Source organism: Cyanistes caeruleus, chromosome 5 (genome assembly GCF_971803275.1).
Source record: "Cyanistes caeruleus chromosome 5, bCyaCae1.hap1.1, whole genome shotgun sequence".
Classification (NCBI taxonomy): Eukaryota; Metazoa; Chordata; class Aves; order Passeriformes; family Paridae; genus Cyanistes; species Cyanistes caeruleus.
Window position 1 is genome coordinate 10,617,895 of NC_141705.1, and position 7,123 is coordinate 10,625,017.

Genomic DNA, 7,123 nt, shown 5'->3' on the forward strand with positions numbered 1-7,123 from the left:
ACACAGCCAGAAGTTAACAAATTAGCCATAATAGATCAAGACACCTAATTGGCTGTGGCATTTCTTGTTAATTTAGTTTTGAACCCACTTGGTCCATTCCTTTCACCATGATAGAAAGGGAGCATTTGCAGAAAGACCTCCCATCAGATTGCACCTGCATTTCTCCTCTCTATTAAACGGGAAGCAGAAGCATCCCCATTTCAACATCTGCCAGCTCTAGCACAATTTTTTGATGGTAAAAGGCTGCAACCTTTGTAGTTGCTATAGAACTCCCAAGATGCAGATGTAACAAGATTTTTGCACATGGTGAAATAAGATTAATGAGTGCAAATATATAGAATATCTTATGACATGCTGCACAGTTAGCACTTACCAGTAGAACCCATCTATTTATGCAGTAATTTGTAAGTAACTCTCCTTTCATTAAAGAGGAAACCAGATTTACCACAAGATGAAGATTTGGGAGTCTTATGAAAAATTGACATATCATAAGGCTGTGTCAGAATAAAACTACAGTGAAATGATGGTAGAATGACTTAATTAACATGCTCCTTAGTCCAAGGATTGTATTTTTGTTTGCAAAATACATATTTTGGATTCTAAGGAATACTCTCAAATATATGTATTTTTAAAATATAAAAGTTATTAAAAAAATGCTTACTTTTAGGTTTTTCAGTTTATTTCAGTGAGCTTGTAATGGAATAAAATGGCTCTAAATATTTTCAAGGAGGAAAATATCTAGTACTTCTTATTCTTTAGAAAAGTCTGCAGGTTTGGCTGTTTGATCAGTTAAGCACAGTTCAGTTTTTTTTTTTGACTTCTCTGAATTTCCTTGGATGTGTTTGGGGTAATGTGAGCACTGCAGTCCTTAGGAAGGATGTAGTAACCAGGAGCCACAGGGAAAATGTGTCTCTGTTACTCTCCTCATCTCTGCAATGATAAGAGCTGGCTCAGAGCTTCACTGTCCAAACTGATGTTCCATCACCACACAACAGAGGAAGATTTCAAGCAGTAGTAGTGAAATAATTCTGATCAACAGTTAGTAGCTAATATCATAAAAAATTAGTCCATTACATCATGGCTTTGTACACACATTCTGAAGTCACTGGTTTATATTTTTTTTCTTGTGTCATAGTCCAAGGTATTGTATAATGCACTTCTTGATTATTGTCAATAGATCTTTACAACTTTCTAGTCTTTTTTTCTCTCACTGTATTTTTAAAAATTATTTTTAGGTTCCTTGGATGGGATTTTATTATTTAGTTTTGCTTTGTTTAGGGGTTTTTTCCTGTCCAAATTAATCTTGTTTCTTAGCCCTGTATTCATAATCTTTTTGGGACTTTGGATCTCTAGACCTCAAAAAGATTAATTAGTCTCTGAAGAGTTATATATGTACTTCAGTTTTTCCAGATTTGGGTCTCTCTTTCCAGTTAATATTTAAGATGTTTATACTCATAATATAATGAGATGTGGTTAGTTGCAGTCCCTACAGTAAATGCCACCAGACAGATATCTTCAACACTGTAAAAGGAAGACTCTTTATCACTGCCACGTGTTTACAATTTGCCAGGCAGTTTCCAGCCCACATGAGTATGCTGCTATCCAAGCCAATCTGAATTAATTTAGCAGTAAGACATCATGAAACACACTGCCAAATGCTTTACTGAACTCTAAATGTGCCACATCCTCAATTTTCCCTTCACACATTTATAGTAGAATAGCTGGTGAGGGAAATTTTCAGAGACAAGCATATTTAAGCATGAAACCCATTAACTTTCACTTACAGTTTCACTTTGATTTACAAAGGCATTTAGGGACTCAGTTTCCATTGGTGTCCTGTTGTGACTTGGGAAAAAACATCCTTGTATCAATAAAAGAAACTACATTTTCAGAGCAAGTTATTCTTCCTAGCCTTTCCCTATTCAGTTCCTTCCCAGCTATGCTAGAAGAAGAAAATGTACAATCCAGTGGATCCTGGAATCATTTCAACCTGTTAGGATATGTTTTGTATCCTCATAGGATGAAAGGCAACTATTCCTGGTGGATTTTTTGTCCATCTGCTGTGCAAACAGGTAATAATCACTACAGTCCGTGTTTTGGGAAAAAATATCCCATCAAAGGTGCTTTTGTCTCTCATTAAGAGTTCTAGAAAAGACTGTTGACTTCAGTGGTCCCTGCAGGGAAGATGAAGCAAACTGCACAGTAATCCCACAGGACCGCTGTGTCAGTAGGGAATATGCTTCACAGGTAACATTGAACAGCATGGGCTAAAACAGGCTAAAAGTAATTAAATAATCCCCTGATAGCTGAGTGCATTTAAGGTCAGAGCCCTGGCAGGGCACACCTGTTTGGCTGAGTACCACTGCTGTTCTTGGAGGATGAGATTAAAAGGAGGATAGTTTAGCAAGAGCAACTTTTAAACCACTCTGGCTCTTCAAATTACTATAACTACCTCCATGCAGTGGTTCATTATCAGCATGCAATTAAAGTAATGGACTTCACTTGCAGTTTCACCAGGTTCCCTTTGCACCACCCAGGCAGCATGAATAGGTTGGTCTTGAAATGAAGGATCAAGTAATCCCTTTTTATTTCTTTAACTTCCCAGATCAGCAGGAAGAGGCTTTGACACGAATGCTAACCAACACCCAGCTTCTCAGTGTCTTGTTTAGGAGAGAAGGTATCATGGAGATGATATAGTGCTGAAAGATTCAGGTGCAGATGTGGCTGCAATGAACACCATCTTGAGCGTGAGCCAACAATGTGCCCTTGCTGCAAAGGGGGAAAATTTTATCCTGAGCTTCATTTAACAAAATACCTCCCCTCCACCCAGCTCTGGCGAGGCCACACCTGAAATGTTCTGTCCAGTTCTGGGCTCCCCACTGCAAGAGAGACATGGACAGTCCAGAGAGAGTCCAACAAAGGGCCACAAATATGTAACAGTGACTGGAGAACCTTTCCTATGAGGAAAATCTGGGAGACGTAGAAGTGTTCAGCCTGAGGAGAAGGTGGCTTAGGGAACCTTATCAATATACATAAATACCTGAAGGGAAGGTGCAGGGAACATTGATCCAGGACCTTTTAAGTGGTTCCCAGTGACACCAAGACAACAAGCAGTATACACAAATTAAACACAGGAGATTCCCTCTGAATATCATGTTGTTTTTGGTTTTTTTAATTGTGACATTATGAACACTGGCATAGGTTGCCCAGGGAGGCTGTGGAATCTCCATCTTTGGAGACAATCAAATACCATCTGAACATGTTCCTGGGCAACTGGCTCTACCTGGCCCTATCTGAGCAGAGGTCACTTCTCACCTCAGCCACTCTATGGGTTTGTGACTCTGTGACCACTGGAAAGTATTAATACTCTAGAGCAAAATTTTTGGCAGGATTGTGTCTACTTTGATAAGATTTTCAAGCAAGAAGGTCATGAAGGTTTTAGCTTTCCCAGCTAGAAGGATCATCCTCTCCCTGCTCTGTTGGGACTCAGGTCTCAGATAAAAAGGGAGAGATATTTAGACTTCTCTTCTGCCTGATTAAATTTAATGCTTAATCTCATATCTCACTGATCTGACCTGAACAACACTACAGGTGAAGTTTTCCTCCTCCACCTTTTCTTTAAAAATAAAATCATAAATAATAACATATCCTTTCAAGACTCATTTATTTTCAAGTCTCTCAAAATGGAGACAAATGTTGAAATCTTAATTTATGCTTGTGAAAGGTTTGTTCCTTGGTCATCTGTATTCACAACCTATAATTAGAGGTGGTAGTCTCTCCATTTTCAGGAGGTTCTATATCTGTTTGATTTGCTAATTTCTACTGGATTTTATATGTGTTTAGGACAGTTACCTTTTATTGCATTTTTCCATGTTTTTTTCCTCAACACTCTTTATAATCCTTGTATTTCAGCTCTGAAGCTATGTCCTCATTGTGATCACATTCCTAATGTATCCCTTGAACTGAAAAGAACCCCACAAATGTTTTGTGAAACTTTCAAATGCTGGATTTTAGCTTCTCATAGGAATGGACCTTAGGCTGGGATTAAAACCATCAAAACTCCAGGAGTCATTGACAGAGTTAGCACACATGAAACTGAATTTCACAAGAAATCAGTGGACTTGGCATATCTCAGTAAAGCACATTGTTCTGATATCTTTTTAAGGTAGAATTCCTCAGATGTACTCATTCAATTCAGCATTATAAGTAAAAGCACATCGTAGAGGAAACATTGGGTCAATAGTTTAGCTGTGTGCTTCAGCAATGTAAAAAAGGCACAAGAAAACACTGTTTCCTGCAGAAATAATGTAGATGACCACATCTGAAAGAAACAGAAGAAATAAACAAACAAGGGAACAGAGTAGTCCTAATATAGACAAAACACTGCTTGACAATGGTTTTCATACTGGTTCTGGAAACTTTTATACTACGTTGCACTGGGCAGGGAGCCTTGCTCAGTGGTTCTTTCCAAGCCAGTTAACCTTTCAGCAACAGGAGTTTCCACTTGGCTCAAGCTGCCAGGCAGGTTATTGGGGTTTTGCCTTGCTGTGCAGTATGGAAAGGGCCTTTTCCTGAGGTTGTTCTGCTTATCTTCACCTGACAATTTTCCTGATGTTGCAGCTGTCTGGGCAATGGTGATGTCCTTGATGTCTGTGCCTCTCCTCCCATGCTACACTGTGGCTTTGTGGCTGTGGCCCTTTCAGGGTCAATTCACTGTTAAAATTAGGAAGAATTTTGTGGCTGTAACATGTCTGAGGGGGCAGGTATAGAAGCTGTGACTTTATGGAGACTCCTGGACATCCACTCCATGCATGTCATGGGCAGAGACAGCAGGGGTGACTCATGGCATACCTGACATGGACCTGAACAGAACAGCATTCTCTCAGCTCGGTGGTAATGGTCTAAATTACTCATGAACCCTTGAGCTTCCCAGCTAGTGATCATTGTGTTATTTAGATATTTCATGGTCTCCAGGAAAATTGTTTTTGAAGTTTATCTATCTATATATATATATATATATATTATCCTCATAAATCTGGATTCTCATTTTTTCTTCATGATAACCCACGCAGGAAAGTGTTACCACCATTGAAAATACATATTTTACCTCCATCAAAAAGACATAATTTTTTATAATTCAGGTCTTTACAAACTTCTATTTCTCTGTATGTATCTGTTACTTTTGCTGAAATAATAAGCACAGCCTTCTGTGTCTGACTAGGTTTTGGCATCATTAGTTTCTGGTTGCCCTGTACAGATTGAAAAGTTTAGCTCAGCTAAAAGACATTGGCAAGGGTCATGCATACTTCAAAAACAAGAACAGTCTTTTGAAAACAATTGTTTGAAAAATGGCATATACATTGAGAAAATAAATATATACGGCTAAAATGTTCCTGCTTCTCTAAGTTGACATTTTTCCCTTTGGAATTTCTATCATTTTCTATTCCTTACACTGGATATTAATACTTTGTTTCTTTCTTATTTACAGATATTAAAAGTTATTGGGTTTTTCTTCATAACACCCAAGCTGGTTGGATATAAATCCATAGCAGCTGGAGAGCTTGGTGTTTCGCCTAAGCACGTGAGGCAGCCCAGCTTTTCTCCAAGCCATGCAGGGAAGTGTGGTTGTGCTGACTGACCTATGTCTGAGTCACCTTCTACTTATCTTTCCTCATTGGAGACAAAAATTTAGACTATTTCTCCTTACCCTTTTTTATAGAACTAGTAAAATCTTAACTACGGCCAAGACTTCTCCTTTATTTTTAGTGGAAACCAAATTTATTAGATAGGAAGTTAGAGGCTGGTAGCATGAGAGTATTTCTTTGGGAAAACATGTAAATTCTTAAGAAAAAAAAATCAGGTAAAATTCAGGAGCAGGCAATATGCATTTTTTTAACATGTTAAAAAATCTTCATATTTTCTTGGGTCTGCTCTTCCATTCCCAGGTCTGGAGAAGGCAACTGAAATTTATCAGAACCAGAAAAATTGTGTGTAGGGAGAACCAAAGAAGTAATGATCCTTAAGTGAATATCTTCCAGGTATGGCCATCCCAAATGCCTCTGAAAAGAGCATTTTTCCCTGCATTGTGACCTTGCCTTTAAACAAGAATCAAGCCCCTTTTGGCAGGGTGCTGCCTTGCCTCCTGCCCACAGAGCACCTGAGCACATCGTCCCCAGTCCTGCTGTGGCAGCGCTGCAGCTCTCAGAGCATCCCTCATCCAGGCATTTTGGGAAATCCTGACTTGCTGTGCGAGACAGATGTTAACAAATGCTCTCATTTACAAATCCTGTAAATCCTGGCCCTGATATTGAAAGCAGGAGCTTGGCTCACCCTGGCATAAGAAATGGGCAGCCAGGCAGTGTGTAGGAGGCAAAGCAATTGATTTGGGTGATGAGGGAAGAAAAGCCAGAACCAAGGAGATGGAAAGCAAGTTGGCAGAGGAAGAATAATGAGCATATTTTTTTTAATTGATACCATATAAGATCATAGAATCATATATCCAAGATGACTAAAAGTGACAGAATCTGAATTAAATAATTCTGTAATGAAAACATTTTTATGGGAAATGGGAAATTGGAAAACCACCAAGTTATCTGTAGCATCCCAAGCATGCTAACATTAACAATGGGGAGCAGATCCACTGCCAGTTCAGGGAGCAACACTTTCCCACTGGTGAAAATGCCAGGAAACACATGGCCACGACATCGTGCTGAGAAGTGTCCTTTACAGTCACACAGATTTATACATTTGACTGCTATTTCATAGTGCAATTCCTGTCCTTATAATGAAATTCCTCCCTCCTCCACCAATCACATCCTTTTTTTCCTCAGGCCACTGATATATAAGGGCTCTGATGTGCAACAAAAGCTCACCTCTGTAGAGTACTGTGAACTGGGGAGTCTCTGCTTCCCTCTTGCAGACATTTTCCCTTTTGTTTTTTTTCACTCCTTGACATTGCATACTTTCAGGGACACACAGACCTCCTGAAAGCTGCTGTTAACTGCTGTCTCTACCATACTAGAAGAAACTCTGTAGCTTAGAGGACTTTTTTTTTCCGTGTATTGCTATTAAATCATTTTTAAATGAAATTCAAATATTTCCCCTACTTTTTTTTTTCATGAAT